The sequence below is a fragment of the Zophobas morio genome, unplaced genomic scaffold, assembly GCF_036711695.1.
Source record: "Zophobas morio isolate AGI-343-1 ecotype UQ-CSIRO unplaced genomic scaffold, CSIRO_AGI_Zmor_V1 ptg000004l, whole genome shotgun sequence".
Classification (NCBI taxonomy): domain Eukaryota; kingdom Metazoa; phylum Arthropoda; class Insecta; order Coleoptera; family Tenebrionidae; genus Zophobas; species Zophobas morio.
In genome coordinates, this window is record NW_026972109.1 from 6,098,744 (window position 1) to 6,120,264 (window position 21,521).

Consider the following 21,521-nt stretch of genomic DNA (forward strand, 5'->3'; position numbering starts at 1 on the left):
TATAAGTATATAACTAGGAAACCACAAAATTTGAAAATTTTCCGATTTTATGGTCCCCTAGTATAGGACACACCGTATACTAGGGGAACCAGACCGAACAGAGGATATATTAAGACACCACAAAACTGGATCATGGAATATCCGATCAGACTAAGGGGTTAAACGTCCAATTTTTCAAATTTTGTAGTCTCCTAGTACATCCTATGTTCGACCTGCGCCCACTAGTATATAGTTTATTGCAAGTTTATAAGGTTACTGTTAGACCAAAATTGAAGATAGGACATACTAGGGAATCACAAAATCGAATCATTGAACATAGAATATACTAGATGACTAAAAAAATCCGATTTGTCAGATTTTGTCCCCTAGTTTATCCTGCATTCGTTCTTGGCCCCCTAGTAGCCATATGTTATTACATCCTATGTTCCTAGCTATTCACCGAATATACTAGCAAACCACAAAATTTGAAAAATTCAGCTTTTCCTTCCTTAGTTTGATTTTATGGTCTCCTAGTATATCCAATGAACATAGGACACACCGTATACTAGGAGAATGAGATCGAACAGAGGATATACTGGAAGACCACAAAACTAGATCATGCAACATCCATCATACTAAGGAATTAAAAGTCCGATTTTTCAAATTTTGTGGTCCACAAGTATATTCTATGTTCGATCTTGGTCCCCTAGTATACAGTTTGGTAATTTTAGGGGACCACAAAGTCGAATCATAGAACATAGAATATACTAAGAGTTTGCTAAAACCCAATTTTTCATTTTTTGTTTGTTACTATATTCTATCTTTGATATCGCTCCCCTACTATCTATATGCCCTTATATCCTATATACTAGGGGACGGAATATTAGTATTGAACTAGAGGACCACAAAATTTGAAAAATCTTCTTTTGCTTTCTTAGTATGATGGATGCTCGATGTTCTGATTTTATGGTCCCCTAGTATATCCAATGAACATAGGACACTCCGTATACTAGGGGAATGAGATCGAACAGAAAATATACTAGGAGACTCCAAAACTGGATCATGGAACATACATCATACTAAGGAATTAAACGTCCGATTTTGCAAATTTTGTAGTCCCCGAGTATATTCTACGTTCGATCTTGGTCTCCTAGTATACAGTTTATTGTACCTTTAGAAAATTATTAATGGATGAGAATTAAACATTGGTAATTTTAGGGGACCACAAAGTCGAATCATCGAACATGGAATATACTAAGGGTTAGCTAAAATCCAATTTTTCAAATTTTGTTTCTTTCTATAATCTATGTTTGATATCCCTCCCCTACTACCCATATACCCTTATATCCTATATACTAGGGGACCGAATACAAGTATTGAACTAGAGGACCACAAAATTTGAAAAATCGAGCTTTTTCTTCTTTAGTACGATTGATGTTCTCGATGCTCCGATTTTATGGCCCCTAGTATATCCAGTGAACATAGGACACACCGTATACCAGGGGAACGAGATCGACCAGAGAATATACTAGGAGATCATAAAACTAGATCATGAAACGTTCATCATACTAAGGGATTAAACGTCCGATTTTTCAAATTTTGTGGTCCCCTAGTATATCCTATGTTCAACCTCGACCCACTAGTCTACAGTTTATTGTAAGTTTTTAAGATTACTAGTAGACCAAAAAATCCGACTTCTGGTACCCTAGTATAAAGGATGTTCGATGATCCGATTTTGCAGTCCCCTAGTTCTTCCCATATTCGATTATTAGGAACCACAAAATTGAATTATTAAGCATCCATCATACTAGCGGACTAAAATTCCGATTTTTCAAATTTTGTGGTCCTCTAGTATATCCTATATTCGATCTCGGTTCTCTAGCATATAAGAGACCAGAAACGAAGATAGGACATTTTAATGGACCACAAAATCAAATCATAGAACTAGAATATGCTAGGGGAATAAAAGTCTGATTTTTCAAAACTTTTGTTCCCGTAATATATCCTACAATCGATGTCAGCCCGTAGTATCCATATACCGTTATACCCTATGTTTATAGATATCCATAGAATATACTAGGGGACGGAATACAAGTATAGAACTAGGGGACCACAAAATTTGAAAAATCAAGCTTTTGCTTCCTTAGAATGATGAATGTTCCATGTTCTAATTTTATGGTCCCCTAGTATATCCAATTAACATAGGACACACCGTATACTAGAGGAACGAGATCGAACAGAGGATATACTAGGAGACCACAAAACTGAATCATGGAACATACATCATACTAAGGGATTAAAAGTCCGATTTTGCAAATTTTATAGCCCCTAGTATATCCTATGTTTATTGTAAGTTTGTAAGATGACTGATAGACTAAAATCGTAGATAGGACATACTAAGGAACCACAAAAAATATAGTCATTGAATATGGAATATACTAGGTGACTAAAAATCCGATTTTTCAAATTTTGTCCTCTAGTATATCCTATTTTCCATCTTGCCCCCGTTGAATCCATATGTGATTATATCACATATTCATAGGTATTCATATATGCTCATATTCATTCTCGGAGACCGAATATGAGCATAGAATATACTAGGGGACCACAAAATGTTCAAAATTTGGACTTTTGGTACCCTCGTATAATAAATGTTCGATGATCCGATTTGGTGGTCCCCTGGTATATCATATATTCGATTATTAGGTACCACAAAATTGGATCATTGAACATCCATCATACTAGGGGACTAAAAGTCAGATTTTTCAAATTTTGTGGGCCCTTAGTCCTAGTATATCCTATGTTCAATCTCGGTCCCTCACAGTTTATTCTACGTTTATAAGATTACAAGTGGACCAAAATTGAACATAGGACATCTTGAGCAACCACAAAATCGAATCAAATTTTGACCCTTAGTATATTCTATGTTCGATCTTGGCTCCCTAGAATCCATATGCCGTTATATTATATGTTCACAGCTATTCATAAAATATACTCGGAGACCGAACATGAGCATAGAATATACTAGGGGACCACAAAATTTTCAAAATTTGGACTTTTGGAACCCTCGTATAACAAATCTTGGATGATCAAATTTTGTGGTCCCTTGTATCTCCCTTGATATAATCGATTAGGAACCACAAAATTGGATTATTGAACATCCATCATACTAGGGGACTAAAAGTCCGAATTTTCGAATTTTACGGTTCCCTACTATATTCTATGTTCGATTTCGGTCCCCTAGTATACAGATTATTGTACGTTTATGTATAAGATTACCGGGGGACCAAAAACGAGGACAGGGCATTCTAAGGAACCACAAAATCGAATTATCGAACAAAGAATATACTAGGGGACTAAAAGTCTGATTTTTCTAATTTTTCGTTCCCCTAGTATCCGTATATCCTAGTATCCATTATGTCCTACGTTTATAGGTATTCATAGAATATACTATGGGACCGAAAACGAGTATAGAACTAGGGCACCAAAAAATTTAAAGGATGGGACGTTTGCTTTCCTAATATGATCGATGATCCGATTTTGTAATTCCCTAGTATATCCTATGAACACAGGACATACCGTATACTAGGGAACTGAAATCGAACATAAAATATACTAGAAGACCATAAAATTTTAAAAAATAGTGGGGCAACAAGAAACTGGTCAGCCTTTGCAAATCACATTTTAGAATTTGGACACGGAAGTCCTACATATTTTAAACAAAAATACATAAGTAAGGTCACTTGGCGTTTCAAAACTCAGAGTACGTAAATGCACGTTTCTGATTGTGTCTTATTTATTTTGTGTGTTTTTTTTTTATGATAATCACTTCAGCTGTTTATAATTCAGTTGGTGTAGGAATCAGTTCAGTTCGAAGGAAGGTGGGGACTGCGTATCGATTGTTGCAGCGAATCTTAACCAAATTCAGACTTTTTAAGGACAATTTTTTGTGTCCGGGTTTTTTCACTTGTTTTGAAGGTTAATTTTTACGGTTTTTAATTTAGTATTATGTTTAAATTGTACATTTTAATTAAATAAATTAATTTGCGGTTATTTAGTGCAGCACAGTTTGCGAATTAAATCAGTAACATTATTTGACAATATGCAGTTAGTAGTTTATAAACAAACATACATTTACATTTAATACGATTTTGAGGATCACAAACAGTTAAACTGTGGTGGATGTAGGTCAAAAAAAACTCAAAGGATTGATATCATGTTTTATTTTTCTTTTAAACACGAAAAGAGCAATTTGGGAAGACATGAATTCGTTATAATAACATTTGATAATATTTAAAAGCGAAAATTATGAGCTTCAGATTTAATAAACCTTAGGCAACGCTTTAATTATTGAATCAGCTATAAATTTATTACGTTGTGTGCATTCCCAACAGTCCTCACTAAAATTAGCTATTATCAGTTCAGTGGGCTTATTTCTACAATTCAGGTTAATTTTAACGCAGGAGCTGATATGGAATGCAATTTACCACAAATTCCATTTAGTGTTCATTAATTTTATAAATCATTCTTTTCCATCACTCGGTTTCCAGTTTCAGCAATAAATGTATTCACTGAAATGGGTTTGTTTAGACAAGTCTGATAATTAAAAATGAAAAAATATAGTAAAAGTTAATTTTACAGCAATTAAACAGATTACTGCGAGCAAAAGCAAAATGTAACAAACACGAAAAAAATAAATACTGTCTTTAGTAACTCTTTCAGACCGTTGCGAACCGAATACTTTAATCCCGACGATAATTTTTCTCCTCTTTCGCTCCCCTTAACAACAAAATTCTTGTAAATGTCAGATTAAACTAATCTACTAGACTTCAGAAGACGTTTTCTCTCATTTCCTCCTATTTATTAATTCACAAACCCCAGCTCGGCCGATATTATTAAACATGAACAAGCCGCTTATTATTTAAAAGCTCTCTCTTTCGTTGATTTAAATTTAGCGTCTATAGTACTTCTCGTTTACGCAACACCGCACAAGCCTCTAATTTAGCGAATGTTTACAATGGAAATGTTTAATACGCTCTGGATAAAAATAGTACTTTTACACAAGACGCAATGTACACAAAAACTGTGTAAGCTCATAACTCGGCGGTTGCGTTTATGACACTGAACAGATAATGCGATTTGGCGGAGAAAGTGAAACCTGCGCTCGACGTGGGTCTCGTCCGGGAGTAGCTCTAAACTTGACGAATAACTTCATAAATATCCAGATTATGCCTAGTCTTGAAGACTCGAGTTGTTTTATTCCTCTGTAGACTTTGTTATAAGCTTTCGCATGTCGTCTATGCTCGCGTCAGCTTACATAATACCATTATGAATATTATCGCAGACTTTCAGCGTTACATATTTTCCTTGTTACATGTCGCCACAGTTTATTATTTCCATCATCGACGTGATTGTGTTTTCATTGAAACTTTCTATCGAGCGCTTTTACACTCATCTATTTATGAAACTAGATAACGTAGATTACGAACGCCTTTATGAATTTCCCTCCTCGCAGATCTATTTTTGAAAAGTCGAACGAACGATCGAACGCGTGTTATGTTGATTTCGATGCATTAAAAGGACGTTGAGCCGCCGGGAAGAATGTGGAGGTTATATTTGTGCTGAAACTGCATTTCTATGGCGTGCGAGCTCACGAATAATGGGACGAACGTTATCTGCGTTTATTCACGCGAATTAGTTAAAGTCTATTCAAGCGAACTGTTTCTATGCGACGAAAAGTATCATTACTTTAATGACTCAGACAACTACAGACGCTGCTAAATACTAATGTGGATTATTTATGAGACGAGACGACACGTAATTTATACATGAATTCACAAAGCAAAAACTTACTAAATTACACGCTTTCACTGTTTAGATATATCAGTATTAATACACGTGTCTTGTACAAATGAAGTTGGCCACAATGTTACCTGTAGCCGATTTTTCAGTCCCTCTCTTTTATTTCTGCATCTTTAGTAATGGATTCTCTGATGTGATTAACTGATAAGTAGCCTCGTTTAATTGGCACTTTTGAGATGAAACTTTTTTTGGAGTGCGCTAATACAACAAAAAGCTACACGTAAAGTTTGTTAGATAAAGTATTCTTGTATCTCGTTTCCTTCTGATAATGCTTTCACGGAACATAGCGTGGAAGACAAAGAGGTTCTTTCGCCCCTGCAGCTGCATTTTATTATCTGTTCAAACCATATTCCTGCTACTTTAATTATTTTCTTTGTTCGAGAGAACTTGCACAATAGCAATGAATTCTTAACAAAACATCGTAGCGTTCTTATCCTTCTTCATAAATCAAGAGAGCAGAAGCTGCCAATATTCAGAAATATCAATTTTGCAGTCGAATTTCATTTTGTGTATTGGTTGGTGGTCGAGAATCAAAATGAATTTGGTTTGGTATAAAATTAGGGAAAATTGGGTTAGAACATGTTTGTCTAGTTGCGACTATAAGATCTGACCTAGATGTGGCACAAAGTGGCTTTTTGTCTAATAATTCAATTTGTTTCTTTTAATTCGTGATTTGGAAGCGGAAACTCAATTTCATTTTAAAATAAAAAATGGATTATTTTGTTCGTTTACTAAGCGAAGCGTTTTTGACTTATATTTGACCTGTACATGTATAAAAAATTGGTCCAAAGTTACTGGATAGAACTTCCATCGCCCCTGAAGTACAATCTAACCGGATTTCTCGGAAAAACAGTAGAGATAGTATGAATGACCGAGGTTTCACATTCTTAAAAAAATATAATTGGGGTCTCCGAGAAGGTTTTACATTTTTAAATAAAGGGGGGCGAATTCTAACCTTTTGGAAAAGTGGGGTAATTTCGTCAATAAAAAATTTGTTATGACATCATAAACATAAACAATGGGAGAGAAAGAGAGAAATTGCAAAATTATACACTTTTTACATGTTTTTGATTCTTTTTTTCTCTTTAGTCAAACGTATTGTGGTGAATTTTTCCTTCGTTGTTAGATCGAAGCTTAATAAATCAATATTTATTTTCAAAAATTTACCATTTTTTACATTTCTTAAGTTAAGGCAAAATATAAGAACCGCCCACCCACCCTGTCTCAATTGTGATGATTTTTTTTTTATTCGTCTTAAGCCAGAGGGGCGGAGCTTAACTGCAAAATCCTTAATTTTCCACGAGAAATTACCACGTAAAACGTGTTCTTAAGCAATCGTGTTATTCAAAGAAAACTAAGTGAAAATGTATTAAATAAAAAAGAAAGCCAAAAGATAAGCCCCACCCATCTGTCTCGATCTCCATCGTGATGAATTTTTCATTCGTTGTCAGACCGAGGGGTGGAGCGTAATTGCAAAACTCCCCTACAAAAATTTTAGCACTTTAAAGATGCTTTAAGTTTCTTATTGTGAAAAGAAGATTACACATATTAAGAAAAAAAGTACCACCTGAGCCCCGCCCACCCGCCCTATCTCCATTGCGATGACTTTTTTTATTCGTCGTAAGCTGAGAGGCGGAGATTAGCTGCAAAATCCTTGTTTTTCTACGAGAAATTACCATCAATAAAAACTTTTTATGCCGTCATAAACATAGATAATACACAATGCGAGAGAAAAAGAGAAAAAAAAAGAAAATGACGAAACGCCAAGTTTGGAATCGATGGTTAGGGGAAAGCCCAAAGCGGATTCGTACACCACACTTATAGGACTAAATTTTTGTATAACAATTAAATCAAGTAAACTTAGAATTCGTTGAAATGACAAATATAGTTTCTTGCCACTTTACAGTGGAACATATAATTAACTCCGCCCACTTACAACGCCTTCACTTTAGTAATTCCTTGTATGTGGTCTGAATGAAAGGTTGATCTTATACTGATGAACAGATACCAAATCGTTAAAATGAGAATTGGGTAGGCGGGGCTAGTACCTGCTAAGATAAGACTGATTTTAGTAAATAACCCCCTCTTAAAAAATAGAGGGTGGGTGAGTGGGGCTATCACTTGCCAAGATAAGACTGAACAATATTTAGAATAGTCACTGGAATGAAGAAGGGGTGGGTGGGCGGGGCTACTGCTTGCTTATAAAAAACTTTGTAAGAAAAAGTTAAATTTAGCCCCGCCCACCCACCCATTCGTTTTTTCTTCTGAAACAAAAAATGCATTTTTATAGCAAATAGTGTTAAAAGAAAATACGAGTAGTTTTCTTATTTCTCTTTTTAACAGACCAGGTTCTATTAGTTTCTTATCACTTTACAAAGAAACATATAATTAACTCCGCCTACTTACCCCGCCTTCATTTTAGTGATTCATTGTATCTGAATGAAAGGTGGATTTTATACTGACGAACGGAAATAAAATCGTTAAAATAGAATGGGGCGATTTGGTGGGGCTAGTACCTGCTAAGATAAGACTAATTTTGGCAAATAACACCCTCTAAAAAAATAGAGGGTGGGTGGGTGGGGCTATCACTTGCCAAGATAAGACTGAACAATATTTAGAAGAGTCACTGGAATGAAGGGAGGGTGGGTGGGCGGGGCTACTGCTTGCTTATAAAAGACTCTGTGGGAAAAAGTTAAACTTAGCCCCGGCCACCCACCCGTTCTTTTTTTCTTCTGAAATAAAAAATGCATTTTTGTAATAGCGTAAAAAAACTACGATTAGCGTTCTTATTTGTCTTTATAACAGAGCAGGTTCTATTAGTTTCTTCTCACTTTACAGATGAACATATTATTAACTTGGCCTACTTACCCCGCCTTCATTTTAGTGATTCATTGTATCTGAATGAAAGGTGGATTTTATACTGATGAACAGAAATAAAATCGTTAAAATAGAATGGGGCGATTGGGTGGGGTTAGTACCTGCTAAGATAAGACTAATTTTGGCAAATAACACCATCTAAAAAAATAGAGGGTGGGTGGGTGGGGCCATCACTTGCCAAGATAAGACTGAACAATATTTAGAGGAGTCACTGGAATGAAGAAAGGGTGGGTGGGCGGGGCTACTGCTTGCTTATAAAAGACTCTGTAAGACAAAGTTAATGTTAGCCCCGCCCACCCACCCGTTCTTTTTTTCTTATGAAATAAAAAATGCATTTATATAGCAAATAGTGTAAAAAAATACGATTAGAGTTCTTATTTCTCTTTTTAACAGACCAGGTTCTATTAGTTTTTTGTCACTTTAGCGAAGAACATATAATTAACTCCGCCTACTTACCCCGCCACCATTTTAGTGATTCATTGTACCTGAATGAAAAATGATGAACAGAAATAAAATCGTTAAAATGAGAATGTGGCTGGTGGACGGGGCTAGTACCTGCTAAGATAAGACTGATTTTGGCAAATAACACCTTCTAAAAAAATATAGGAAAAGTGGGCGGAGCTATCACTTGTCAAGGTAAGACTGAACAATATGTAAAGGAGTCACTGGAATGAGGAGGGTGGGTGGGCGGGGCTACTGCTTGCTTATAAAAGACTCTGTGGGAAAAAGTTAAACTTAGCCCCGGCCACCCACCCATTCGTTTTTTCTTCTGAAACAAAAAATGCATTTTTATAGCAAATAGTGTTAAAAGAAAATACGAGTAGTTTTCTTATTTCTCTTTTTAACAGACCAGGTTCTATTAGTTTCTTATCACTTTACAAAGAAACATATAATTAACTCCGCCTACTTACCCCGCCTTCATTTTAGTGATTCATTGTATCTGAATGAAAGGTGGATTTTATACTGACGAACGGAAATAAAATCGTTAAAATAGAATGGGGCGATTTGGTGGGGCTAGTACCTGCTAAGATAAGACTAATTTTGGCAAATAACACCCTCTAAAAAAATAGAGGGTGGGTGGGTGGGGCTATCACTTGCCAAGATAAGACTGAACAATATTTAGAAGAGTCACTGGAATGAAGGGAGGGTGGGTGGGCGGGGCTACTGCTTGCTTATAAAAGACTCTGTGGGAAAAAGTTAAACTTAGCCCCGGCCACCCACCCGTTCTTTTTTTCTTCTGAAATAAAAAATGCATTTTTGTAATAGCGTAAAAAAACTACGATTAGCGTTCTTATTTGTCTTTATAACAGAGCAGGTTCTATTAGTTTCTTCTCACTTTACAGATGAACATATTATTAACTTGGCCTACTTACCCCGCCTTCATTTTAGTGATTCATTGTATCTGAATGAAAGGTGGATTTTATACTGATGAACAGAAATAAAATCGTTAAAATAGAATGGGGCGATTGGGTGGGGTTAGTACCTGCTAAGATAAGACTAATTTTGGCAAATAACACCATCTAAAAAAATAGAGGGTGGGTGGGTGGGGCCATCACTTGCCAAGATAAGACTGAACAATATTTAGAGGAGTCACTGGAATGAAGAGGGGGTGGGTGGGCGGGGCTACTGCTTGCTTATAAAAGACTCTGTAAGACAAAGTTAATGTTAGCCCCGCCCACCCACCCGTTCTTTTTTTCTTATGAAATAAAAAATGCATTTATATAGCAAATAGTGTAAAAAAATACGATTAGAGTTCTTATTTCTCTTTTTAACAGACCAGGTTCTATTAGTTTTTTGTCACTTTAGCGAAGAACATATAATTAACTCCGCCTACTTACCCCGCCACCATTTTAGTGATTCATTGTACCTGAATGAAAAATGATGAACAGAAATAAAATCGTTAAAATGAGAATGTGGCTGGTGGACGGGGCTAGTACCTGCTAAGATAAGACTGATTTTGGCAAATAACACCTTCTAAAAAAATATAGGAAAAGTGGGCGGAGCTATCACTTGTCAAGGTAAGACTGAACAATATGTAAAGGAGTCACTGGAATGAGGAGGGTGCGAGTGGCGGGGCTACAGCTTGCTTGAAAGACTGTAACAAGTTAAACGTAGAAAATTGTTGGTGAGGATGATTAGTACAATTTTGGTTAGCACATAACGATTTACATGATATTTCTAATATATATACAAAATTTGACAACAATCGGTCCATTAGTTTCGGAGATTACGTGTCTAATAAAAATGAATACAGACAGACAGACAGACAGACAAACGGAAACGGCAGACTAGGGGTCATGAAACGTCGAGAAAATATAAAAGTGGCCATTCGTCCGATGGACTCGATTACAATACTTCCTTAGATGACGCTCGGGAAGTAAGAATTGGCTAAATTTATTGGACAGAATTTTACTCGCCCCTGAAGTACGATCAAACCAGTTTTTTAAGAAAAACATTGTAATATATGGTATGAATCCCTATGTAAGAAAACGAAAGGGGGCATAACTATAGGAGTATGTTATTTTATAAAACTTGAATAGCATTTAGTATGCAAAACTTTGAGCTAACGTCATCAAATTCTTGATAGCGATGATCAAAGAAATTTTGGTTGGCGTTTTAACACGTACACTATATTCCTAATAGTATATTAAAGAACGAGTTTCATAAGGCAAATATTGAGGCACGAATCCAAGTTTATAGAACGAGCGGCGAAGCCGCGAGTTATATAAAGGATGAGTGCCTCAATTGCCTTATGAACGAGTTATTTATACTATTTTTTCTACCGCACACGTTTTTTCCCAAATTTTAATTGAAATTTGCATTTTTTTTAATCTGGGGACTTTTGTCGTGGTTGGTGATGGGTCGGTCTGACACTAACCACGTAATATTTGAGGTTCTAATTTTCACAACAACAACTGTAATTCGAATCAATTCGAGTTTTTGTAATTTAAAATTGATTCAAATGTCTTGCGAAGAAGTTACGCGTCCGGAAACATGGGAAATTTTAAGTTTACATTTGCCACTGACATCCACCTAACATTTCTCGTCATGGCTACCAATCTTACCGATCTAAATTACACCAGATCTATTAAAGAACGCCTTTCCGCTATTAACGAACTGCTGTGACGTCATTTGCGTGCGTTAATAGCTCTATTAGAAAACCAAAAAACGTGGGCCGTAGAAAAAATAGCTTTAAAAACCAACAAAAGTCAGTCCAGTAGTTTTGGAGATTATCTCTCGGATAAAAATTGACACAGACGACAGAGTGACTTAAACGAAATTATGAATGTCGTATAAACTTTGACAAAAAATATATTCTTTGAAAAAACTTTTTCTGTTGATTGACTAAAAGCATTAATTATTATAAATCAAATTTGAAATCTTTACAAAAATTGTTGACGCTTTTCAAAAACGGTTTGTAACTGATTTAACAGACCTCTATTTTAGTAAAAAAAATTCAAGAAAAAATTAATACGTCGTTTGAGAAATGGCAAAAGTACAGCTCGCTTCGCTCGCAAAAAGATCTCAAGTGTGTATAAAGTTTTCGCAAACAAATCTGGCACCGCTTCAAAAATAAATGAAGCTCGCTTCGCTCGTTAAAAGTTTTTTTTTTGAGGAAGGTACAGATAAAAATCTTCAAATTCGTTATGTACGTATAGAGTTCTCGCTAAGATGATTCTTTTTTCCATTTGATTTGAGTCTTTTTTAATATATTAAAAAAATACTGGCAAATTTTTCAATTTTTTTTAGGGGTTATTTCGAAAAATGAAGAAAATCTCACTTCATAATCTGTAATTTCGTCAGTAGAAAGAATCTTAGGAAAAAATTCTGGTGTCACTTTTATGACATAGTGACAAAAAATCTGAAAATTTATGGTGCTAGTATTAGGAATCAAGCTCGCTTCGCTCGTAAAAACCCCAGAATTAAACGGTCGTTTCGTTTTAATAAGTGATTTAAGAAAAAAATAAGATATCCGGAAACAAATCTGGCTGACTTTAAAAAATGAAAAAGGTTCGCTTCCCTCGCTTAAAGTTGGAGTGTATTCCCACGTTTTGGGTTATTGGAAAAGGTACACATGAAATCTTCAAATTTGTTAACCGAAGGCTCTTTTATCATTTTTAGAAAAATTCGGAAGATCATTTTCCCATTCTTTTTCAGTTATTTGAAAAAATAAAATTAATAATTTTTGGCAATATTCCGTTTTTGTATACGACTAAAGTTATTTTAAAAATTTTAGAAAATTCTTTAAAATATTTCTCTACTTTTCTCGGTTATCTGACAAGTTATCGAAAAAACAACTTCAGATTCGTAATCTATGAAAAAAATCCTTTACAAGAATGTTGCTTTTTTCATTTGAATCAAATCTTCTTACAATTTTTTTTTCGAAAATTTTTAGAAAGTTTTCCCATTTTTCTGCATTCTTCATCAGTCACATCTTAGGAAGTACCATAACCGCCCACCCACCCTCTGTTTTCTTAGAGAGTATATCATTTACCAAAATTACTCTTAAGTATTAACCATTAAAAAAATAATCTAAGGTTATTTATACAGAACTTCCTTCGCTCCTGAAGTGGAAGTCCAACAAATCCGACTTCTTCAAAACTGATAAAATTTGATGTTAAAACAACCCCTAATCAAAGGACGTCAAAATTCCAATACCCAATTCTAGTTCAATTTATTAAGAAGCAAAGAGAATACTTACAACTGATTTGACATAACTTTAACAAAATTGGCCTGAGTAGTTATATAGTGGGGCTCCTAGCTAAGTTTGACCTCATTTGACCTAAACTAGAAGCCGCACTACTTTTTATCGAACGTTTGACATCGTCTTGTGCTCGGTTGACCTGACCTATTTGGGCGAGCGCGCTTGAGGTCGGTCTGCGATTGTATTTTGCTCAGATTCGCGTTATAGCCCCACTATATCCCAAAGTACAGATTTATAAATAAAACAAATAAATATAATCAGCCCAAGCGATTTAAGACGTTAGCTTAAAGCTCTGATGCTCGAACGAGAACGTGGGTTTTAATCCCACACCTGACAATTTCTTTTCTCGTTTCCGTTGGAAAAATGCAATTCGGCAAATATGTTTGGGTTGAAACACATTTTATGTTATTTGTTGAGGAAATATTGAATACCTCCAGTTGTTTAGCATTATTTAAAGAACAGAAATATTTGTATGTAGATATGGAACAGTCTTTTCCTAGCTTTTCTACGAGGTATCAAGTCACATGAACTGAGCTAGGAACCCCGCTATCTAACTATTGGTCAGACCTAATCTGACATAATTTGCCTTGATTCGACCTGGTGTGACCCACTCTGACCCGGTTTGATCTTACTTGAACTAATACCGCTAAAGATACAAATAACAGATTAATATTTGATATTAAGTACACACAAATTTTAGTAAATTTTTAATTTTTAATCAACAAAATATATGTTACATTTATCAATTTAGATAATTTAATCCCGCTGAGTACAACATTCGGTACTCAATTTTACAACATTTGGTTAAAAATTTACACATAGTGCATTGTTTTTGCTATTTGTAATTAATTCATCAAACACAATGCATTCTATCCGTTTTAAATAAATGTTTAAATATGTAACGCAACGAAGTGTTAATATTGCCCATAATTGTTTAATTCTCAATTGGATTAAAATATCTAAACGAAACAGACATCATCAAATAAATACCACCGCAATCAATTTAAAACTTGTGCACAATTTATTCCGTACGTACCACAAAAAACTTCTCACTTCACTGAACCATGTTGATATTGAAAATTTATTCCTCATCTGTTGCACAGTGTTCACATTAATGAAACCCCACCAGGTTTATCACTTGCAATTAGAGCTACAGCGTCAGATTATTCTCTAATTATCATATAAAAGTGCAAAAGGAGAAGCTTCTAAGTACTCTTGTAACGATCACTGCCAAGGATTAACAACAACCTCGGTCCCAGCCCGGCTCCTTGTCCACCTCATTTATAATCCTCCCCGGCTTTCTTTCCTGCAGCCCGGCCGCTCCATGCAAACACCTGCACCTCTTTTTGTCAAGTTCGACGCAGCTCCAGCAACCTCCTGCGACCTATCCCAATGACGTAGGTGCCGGCGATGACGTCAGCCCCGAAATGGGCCAGTAAGCCAGCGTCGGGCAACCAGTGGCGTCGCCCCTCCCATCAAACATGCAAAACTACATGAAATAGAGCTCGCGGGTGGAAAGTCGCCGGCGGCGCTTCGCGACCCTTGCATAATTCAAGACCGCCCGGAATTTCCGGGTGAAAAACGCGCACACGTGTACATATTTGTCTCGTTTATGCGAAATGCTCCATTCCCGCGTGAGTATCGATTGCGAAATCCCGACGGCTGACCGCCAGGGGCGGCAAATCCGACGCCGGTGCGGGTTTTAAGTACTTTCGGGTTTACAGCAACGACAAACAAATTGTTTTTAAACTGAAAATATAAATTACAAGACTTGGATGGAGCGGTTGCTGCGATTGCAGCCCTCGCTACAGCTCGTGCACTAACCTGCACGCTCGTACTATAACAAACACTTGGCAACAATGTATTGGTTTCAGTGCAGAGCGGCACCTATCTCTGCTTCACGAGGCGTCACTGCCGGCCGCCCCGGCTCGGCTATCGCTAATCCGGGCCCGGATCCGGGCCGGATCGCAATTTCTAATTGGAATTGGTATTCGTACGTAACTAATTATGCGCATGCAACATGTCTGTGATGTTCTAATTGCCCACTAAGAATGGGATGTGCGTTTGATGAGGATGATATTCCGGGAGAGGCGCGCCGGAATTATGCCGGATTTAACCCCAATTAATTTCTTTGATAAATCTGCATCCTGCAGCGACGTAATTTTAAATTGGGCTCTTTGCGAGTTTTACGGGAGATAGGGGTGAGATCATTTTTCCTGTTTACGTGGGGCGTAATTAGTGGCATTTTTAGGGGAGCGCTTTAAGAACTTTCAGAATTAATAATCAGGCTGCGGGAATTAAAAAAATGCTAAAATCACGCACACACTTTCCGTTGCGATGTAACGAAGACGTTTGTAATTAAGCAAGTCAAAAGGTGGATAAAAATGTAATAACGAGAGGCGACGGACGAGGCGGTTAACGAGAAATGGGCACATACGTGTGGAAAATAAATAAAATTCTATTTCGGTGTCGGCGATATCTATTTTGCTCAGTCGTAGTTGTACAGAACCCACAATTTTATCTGGACTGCTTTTAAGTTTCGTCTAAACTTTACAATTCCACTTAATACTTCTGATACAATAATTACTCTCGGTTCCGTTGAATATTTTTACGATTTACTGAAACTGCTGCTGCTCCTTTTAGTGTATAATAAAATTTCTTGGCGTGATTTTAGAAGAGAATAGTTCGAAAGTATTGCTCCGTAACCACAAACACGCTATATTTTTGGAATCAGCGCACCGAGAACTATATCCCAGATTTTTTTGTGAATTTTAAGACAAATTTCTCAAAAGTGATATTTTCCTTCAAATTTCGACCTATTAATTATTATTAACTATTTTCGAAACTTAACTAACACATTTTTTCTAGATCGCAACCACTTCCGGCATCGTTTCTTCGACAACTCCAACCGTTTTCCAGAATCGTTCACTGAAATATCACAATTTTTGTATTTTTTAAAAATTGATTTTAAAAGAAAATGTATCGAAAATATTTCTCCGTGACAATAAACACGCGATATATTTGGAATCAGATTTCGAGTTCTACAATTTACTTCCGGCATCAATTCTTGGATAACTTCAACCGTTTTACTCGGAGTCGTCCACTGAAATAAGAAAATTTTGAAATTTTCAAAAAATTTGCTTTTAAAAGAGGATATTTCGAAAATATTACTCCGTGACCATTAACACACGATATTTTTGGAATTGGTACATCGAGATCTACATCCCAGAATTTTTTATGGATTTTTAGACAATTTAGACCAGTCACAGTGTAAGAAAAAAAAATCCCCATGAAGAGATCGAACCGGGAACTTCCACATTAATAATAGTAATAGTAATATAAAATGTGATGATATAATTAAACTTTCTTGTAGGAAATTTTGGCTGCCTAGTTTAAAAACTCAATCTGAAAAATCAAAAATTCTTTAGCCCCCAATAAACCCAAACAACTCAAGAAACTCAAGAACCGAATAAAGCCAAGAAAACCAAGAAGTCTAGTGAGAAGAGGAAATTCAAAAGAGATGGTATTAAAAAAATTCAAGAAATCCAAAAAATCTAAGAAACTCCTAGGAATCCAAGAATTTAAAAATTTTGAAAATTAAGAACATTAAAAAAAATATATAATTGTGGAAATCACTTATAAACATTCTGGAAATTCAAAAATGTTTAACTCCCTAGATGTTTAAGAAGGCGAAGAAGTCCAGTGATATAAGGAAACCTAAGAAGCCTATGAAAGAACCCAAGAAATCCAACAAATCCGAGAAATCCAAGAAATCCATGAAATCCAAGAAATCCAAGAAATCTAAGAAATATAAGAAATCCAAGAAATCCGAGAAATCCAAGAAATCCAAGAAATCCAAAAAATCCAAGAAATCCAAAAAATCCAAAAAATCCAAAAAGTCCAAGAAATCCAAGAAATCCAAGAAATCCAAGAAATCCAAGAAATCCAAGAAATCCAAAAAATCCAAAAAGTCCAAGAAATCCAAGAAATCCAAGAAATCCTAGAAATCCAAGAAATCCAAGAAATCCAAGAAATCCAATAAATCCAATAAATCCAGGAAATCCAAAATATCCAAGGACTCCAAGAAATCCAAGAAATCCTAAAAATCTAAAAAATCCAGGAAATCCAAAAAAAATCCAAGAAATGTAAGAAATACAAGAATTCCAACGAATCCGAGAAATCCAAAAAATCCAAGAAATCCAAAAATTCCAAAAAATTCAAGAAATCCGCGAAATCCAAGAAATCCAAAAAATCCAAAAAATCCAAGAAATCCAAAAAATCCAAGAAATCCAAGAAATCCGGGAAATCCAAGAAACCCAAGGACTTCAAAAATCCAAGAAACCCTAAAAATCTAAAAAACCCAAGAAATCCAAAAAAAATCCGAGAAATCCAAGAAATCCCAGAAATCTGAGAAATCCAGGAAATCCAAGAAATCCAGGAAATCCAAGAAATCTAAGAAATCTAAGAAATCCAAAAAATCCAAAAAATCCAAGAAATCCAAGAAATCTAAAAAATGCAAAATTTAGGAAGTCAAAAGCGTTCTGAAAAATCAAAAAATTTAAACACCCAAGAAACTCAAGAAACTTTCAGAAACTCAGATAGCCCAAGAAATCCAAGAAACCCATGAAGTCTATTGAAATGAGGAAACACAAAAAGCGCGCAAAATTAAAAAAATCCAAGAAATGCAAAAAACTTAAAAAACTCGAGGAATCTAACAATTTAAAATTTTGAAAATTAATAACATTAAAAAAACAAAAATTTTAAATTGTTGAAATCATCCATAAACATTCTGAAAATTAAAAAATGGCGAAGAAGTCCAGTGATATAAGGAAACCTAATAAACCTATGAAAGAACCCAACAAATCCAAGAAATCCAAGAAATCCAAGAAATCCAAGAAATCCAAGAAATCCAAGAAATCCAAGAATTCAAAGAAATCCAAAAAATCCAAGAAATCCAAAAAATCCAAAAAGTCCAAGAAATCCAAGAAATCCTAGAAATCCAAGAAATCCAAAAAATCCAAGAAATCCAAGAAATCCAAAAAATCCAAGAAATCCAATAAATCCAAAAAACGAAGGACTCCAAGAAATCCAAGAGACTCTAAAAATCTAAAAAATCTAGGCAATCCAAAAAAATCCAAGAAATCCAAGAATTCCAAAAAATATAAGAAATCCAAGAATTCCAAAAATTCCGAGAAATCCAACAAATCCAAGAAACCCAAAAAATTCAAAAAATCCAAGAAATCCGGGAAACCAAGAAATCCAAGAAATCCTAAAAATCCAAGGAATCCAATAAATCCAAAAAATCCAAGGACTCCAAGAAATCCAAGAAACTCTGAAAATCTAAAAAATCTAGGATATCCAAAAAAATCCAAGAAATCCAAGAATTCCAAGAAATGTAAGAAATCCAAGAATTCCAAGGAATCCGAGAAATCCAAAAAATCCAAGAAATCCAAAAAATCCAAAAAATCCAAAAAATCCAAGAAATCCAGGAAATCCGGGAAACCAAGAAATCCAAAAATTCCAAAAAATCCAAGAATTCCAAGTAATCTAAGAAATCCAAGGAATCCAAGAAATCCCAGAAACCCAAAAAATCCAGAAAATCCAAAAACGTCCAAGGAATCCAAAAAATCCAAGAAATCCAAAAAATCCAAGAAATCCAAGAACTTCAAGAAATCCAACAAATCCAAGAAACCCTAAAAATCTAAAAAATTCAGGAAATCCAAAAAAAATCCCAGAATTCCAAGAAATCCCAGAAATCTGAGAAATCCACGAAATCCAGGAAATCCAAGAAATTTAAGAAATCCAAGAAATCTAAGAAATCCAAAAAATCCAAGAAATCCAAAAAATGCAAAATTTAGCAAATCAAAAGCGTTCTGAAAATTCAAAAAATTTGAACACCCAAGAAACTCAAGAAACATTCAGAAACTCAGATAGCCCAAGAAATCCAAGAAACCCATGAAGTTTATTGAAATGTGGAAACCCAAAAAGCGCGCGAAATTAAAAAAATCCAAAAAATGCAAAAAACCTAAAAAAAATTTTAAATTGTTGAAATCATGCATAAACATTCTGAAAATTAAAAAATGTTTAACTCCCTAGATGTTCAAGAAGGCGAAGAAGTCCAGTGATATAAGGAAACCTAGGAAACCTATGAAAGAACCCAAGAAATCCAAGAAATCCAAGAAATCCAAGAAATCCAAGAAATCCCAGAAACTCAAAAAATCCAAAAAATCCAGGAAATCCAAAAAAATCCAAGAAATTCGGAAAATCCAAGAAATCCAAGAATTCCAACAAATTCGAAAAATCCAAGAAATTCAAGAAATCCAAAAAATCCAAGAAATCCAAAAAATCCAAAAAAGCCAAGAAATCCAAAAAAGCCAAGAAATCCAAGAAATCCAAAAAATGTAAAATCTAGGAAATCAAAAGCATTCTGAAAAATCAAAAAATTTAAACTCCTAAGAACCTCAAGAAACCTTCAAAATCTCAGATAACACAAGAAATTCAAAAAATCAATGAAGTCTATCGAAATGAGGAAACCTAAAAAGCGCACGAAATTAAAAAAATCCAAGAAATCCAAAAAACTTAGAAAACTCCAAAAACTGAAAAATCAAAAATTCTTTAGCCCCCAATAAACCCAAACAACTCAAGAAACCCAAGAACCCAAGAAAGCCAAGAAAACCAAAAATCTAGTGAGAAGAGGAAACCCAAAAAAGATGGTATTAAAAAATCCAAGAAACCCACTAAAACCTAAAAAACTCCAAGGATTCCAAGAACATTAAAAAAACCAAAAGTTAAAATTGTTGAAATCACTTATAAACGTTCTGGAAATTAAAAAATGTTTAACTCCCTAGATGCTCAAAAAAGCGAAGAAGTCCAGTGAGACAGGGAAACTTAAGAAACCTATGAAAGACAGCCAAGAAACCCAAAAAGATTCAAAAATGCAAAAAAATCCAAGAAGTACAAGAAATCTAAGAAATCCAGGAAATCCAAGAAATCCAAGAAATCCAACAAATGCAAAATTCAGGAAGTCAAAAATGTTCTGAAAAATTAAAAAATTCCCAAGTAACTCAAAAAACCTTCAGAAACTGAGACAACCCAAGAAACCCATGAAGTCTATCGAAATGAGGAAACATAAAGAGTGCACGGAATTCAAAAAACCCAAGTAATCCAAAAAACCCAAAAAATGCGAAAAATCCAAGAATTTGAAAATTTTTAAAATTAAAAACATAAAAAAACAAAAATTTAGAACAGAATTCAAATTTCCTGAAAATACCTATAAACATTCTAAAAAATCAAAAAGTTTGAACTCCTAAAAAATTCAAGAAGCCTCAGAAACCCAGTTAACCCAAGAAATTGGAGACATCTAAGAAAACCAAAAGAGACAAGGAAACGTGAAACCCATGAAAAAGTCCAAGGAGCCCAAAAAATTCGAAAAACCAAAGAAATCCTGGAAATCCAACAACTCCAAGAAAGGCAAGAAATTAAATTTACCGAAAATAAAAGTAAAAAGACCGCAGTAAAGACTCCAAGAATGAGTCTCTTAAACAAAAATCCCATCTCAATAAAAACGGGAATTGGCTTTTTTAAGGCTGGGATTGATGCCGTATTGGCAATTTAGATCGAAGAAGACGCCGCTCGTGGGTACAATAAAATTTCAACAGAGACGTACTACGGGCTGTAAATTAGTAAGAAACGTTTGCGTTTTGCGGTTAAAAGATGAAATTGTGGCTTTTGCGTTACAACATTGCGGATGAGCATAAAAAATTTCCGCAAGATTTCTTTCACAACAAAAAATATTTCACCTAATACTAATAAAATAAATAAGCGGAAACGTCAAATATGAAACTTTTTGAGCAACGGCTTAACATATATTTTCCGTTTAACCACGCCATCAAGACATTTTGTTAGCGTCAATAACAATATTTCATAAAAACCAGACGCCGAATATTTTAAACCTCGCAAAATATTTACATAACTCAACTGTGTGTTTTAATAAAGGAAATACCTTCAACTTTATATACAAAACGTAACTTTCTCGGGATGATGGATAACCGTGGGGTCATTCCTGCCGAAGAGTGTCAAATTCGCCCTGTTAACTTAG